Source organism: Temnothorax americanus, unplaced genomic scaffold, assembly GCF_048541705.1.
Source record: "Temnothorax americanus isolate GAGA-0224 unplaced genomic scaffold, ASM4854170v1 Scaffold232, whole genome shotgun sequence".
Taxonomy (NCBI): Eukaryota; Metazoa; Arthropoda; class Insecta; order Hymenoptera; family Formicidae; genus Temnothorax; species Temnothorax americanus.
This window is the reverse complement of record NW_027509374.1, coordinates 17820-20636: the sequence shown is the minus strand read 5'-3', so window position 1 is coordinate 20636 and position 2817 is coordinate 17820. Positions and strand designations below refer to the sequence as shown.

Genomic DNA, 2817 nt, shown 5'->3' with positions numbered 1-2817 from the left:
CGCTTTCGTATCGTAGTCGACGTATTTGCATAAACGGTAGTCTTGGTGATATGAGACGCTCTGTAATTGGATCCAACGGCGGTAAATTTGGCGGATGATCTGGATATTTATAGCCATTTGATTTGCTCAGCGTAGGAATTTTCCCTGATGACAATGACTGTCTACATGTTGAACAAATTTTAAAGTCTTTTATACGATCATGCTCCTCGCTGAAGTCTCGTTCTAGAATATCTATATGTTTCTGATAAACTTTAGATAAATCTTGTTTATACCATATCCGGTCACACACATCACATACGTGTCCAAAATCGTTCCTCAAAAACAATTTTTCAAATTCATTAGTTGCCTGGATATAAATTTCATGATAATTTTCTGGCCTAATATACTCTTGTGATTCATTGACATCAATCTCCATCTGTTCTGGATTATTAGACTCTTTTTGAAAATTTGAAGTAGAAGGTTGTGGGTCTAAATTCGAAATAGATATATCAATTTCCTTTTGAGTCGAACTCTGCTTAAATTCATCTTGGCGAAATGACTTTTTACGTTTCCTATGTTCGCGTGATCTTTCAGTTGATGACTTAGCACTCTCCTTTTGACGTTTCCTATGTTCGCGTGATCTTTCAGTTGATGACTTAGCATTCCTTTTCTTATCACTTTTGTTCCTCTCAAGCTGTTTCTTTGATTTTCGTCGGTTCTTAAAGTAATTTTCTCTCGATTTTCTCGGCATTTTTAAATTTCAATCTTAACTAATTCGTTGAATCTTTCCAAATTTTTCGCGGTAGTATAAAGTTTTTACCGTATTATATATATATAAAACGAAATACTTTTATTATATATATATATATATATATATATATATATATATATATATATAATAAAAGTATTTCGTTTTTTATCCTCAATTCGAATGTAAAAGGAAACCGAAATTCGCAGAGATAATTTTTATTTTTAAGAAACTTACGTCTAGGAAAATAAAATTTTTCGGAAACTGCTCGATGAAAGATGCACAGAATGCTCGCAGGATAATCGCAGGATAAATGAGGTGCAGAATGTTTTCCAGTATGTTAAGTTTTTAATAATACGAGAAAGAACTCTAATAAATCGGGGACTGCTTGAGGAAAGTGTTTGCACTTTTTCCAAAAATCTGTTCCACGTTTCTCTTACTATCACGATAAAACTGTAAACAAAACGCATTTTATAATATCAGCAACTTTTTTAGTGTGTATATATATATATATATATATATATATATATATATATATATATAGTGTATATATATATATATATATATATATATATATATATATATATATATATATATATATATATATATATATATATATATATATATATTAATATAATTGTATATACTTACGAATAAGTCGTGTTGAATGCTTCTCTTAATCCTTTATTTCTTTTTTATAATATTTTTTATAATACTTTACGTCAATACGAAATTAGCAATAACATGTCAAAAGCATGTCATAAAAGCACAGCTGTTTGGCGCTAATTTAATTTCAATCGATCAAAAATTCAATCTGTAGTAAACTTCATAGGTTGCAAGTTTCACATTTCATATGTCATTTAGTGAATTTCCAGATTATATCAATTTTTAATATATTTTTATGAGAAGCGAAAGAAGATAATTAAGTAATGGAAGAATATAAGATTTGTAAGTTAAAATTACATTTATCTATATACATATGTTTAAATTTAATATAAATATAAATTGAATAAATTTGATCTTTTAAAATTCTAGTATTTGATGACGGTTGTGACGAAATTTTAATAAACGCAGCATTAAATTTTGAAAACGAACAAGCGGAAAAACGAAAAGCGGAAAAACGAAAAGTGGAAGAAAAGCATAATTTGGATCACGAAAACGAACAAGTTGAAAAACGAAAAATGGAAGAAAAGCATAATTCGGATCACGGAAATAAAAAACCTAAAGAGGATTTCAAATAATATTGAACCTAATTTACAAACATTTGGGCTATAAGCATGTAAATTTCGTGAAATGAAATCTATTATGTTCTTCATTGAGACGTTTGGATTTATGTAAACAGACATCAATAAACATTTTTTATTGTCTATTTTCGCCTGTACTGCGCATATTTCTCCGTATTTGTCTGCATCCGCCAATCGTAATTCATTTTCGCCATCACCTTTCATTAGTATGTGAGGCCTTGCCATCGTTTCTGATTCGTTTTTTTCGTATATTTCAACCCCACCTGCTCTCACATCTTTACGTTTATACTGGGTTATCCATTTGAAACCTTCAATGTTCAATCGTTCATTATTGTTTAACCAGTTTTCATTCAAAGCTAGCAAATCGATATTCTGTAAAGAAATTTTACTAAACTTTCAAACGCTACTATATCGAAACGGTAAGAAATAGAGAGTTTGGTCTGGATTTATCATAAATGGGACTTCTTAAGCTTTAAAATGAGATGTTATTAATTATTCTACGATTATTAGTTTCGAAAATCTAAACGTTCAAAGTGTGACATATTTTCGTTGCATCTACAAGAAATTTTGCTAAACTTTCAAACGCTACTATATCGAAACGGTAAGAAATAGAGAGTTGGGTCTGGATTTATCATAAATGGGACTTCTTAACCTTTAAAATGAGATGTTATTTATTATTCTACGATTATTAGTTTCGAAGATCTAAACGTTCAAAGTGTGACATATTTTCGTTGCATCTACAAGAAATTTTGCTAAACTTTCAAACACTACTATATCGAAACAGTAAGAAATAGAGAGTTGGGTTTGGATTTATCATAAATGGGACTTCTTATCCTTTAAAATGAG

General features: G+C 29.4%; 1 long non-coding RNA gene across 1 annotated transcript; it reads left to right on the top strand.

The window, feature by feature from the left end:
- Positions 1 to 1575: 1575 nt before the first annotated feature.
- Positions 1576 to 2072, top strand: LOC143898532 (uncharacterized). The gene is made up of 2 exons (XR_013257237.1): positions 1576 to 1675; positions 1763 to 2072. It is a non-coding gene; the product is annotated as an uncharacterized LOC143898532 (long non-coding RNA).
- Positions 2073 to 2817: the final 745 nt, after the last annotated feature.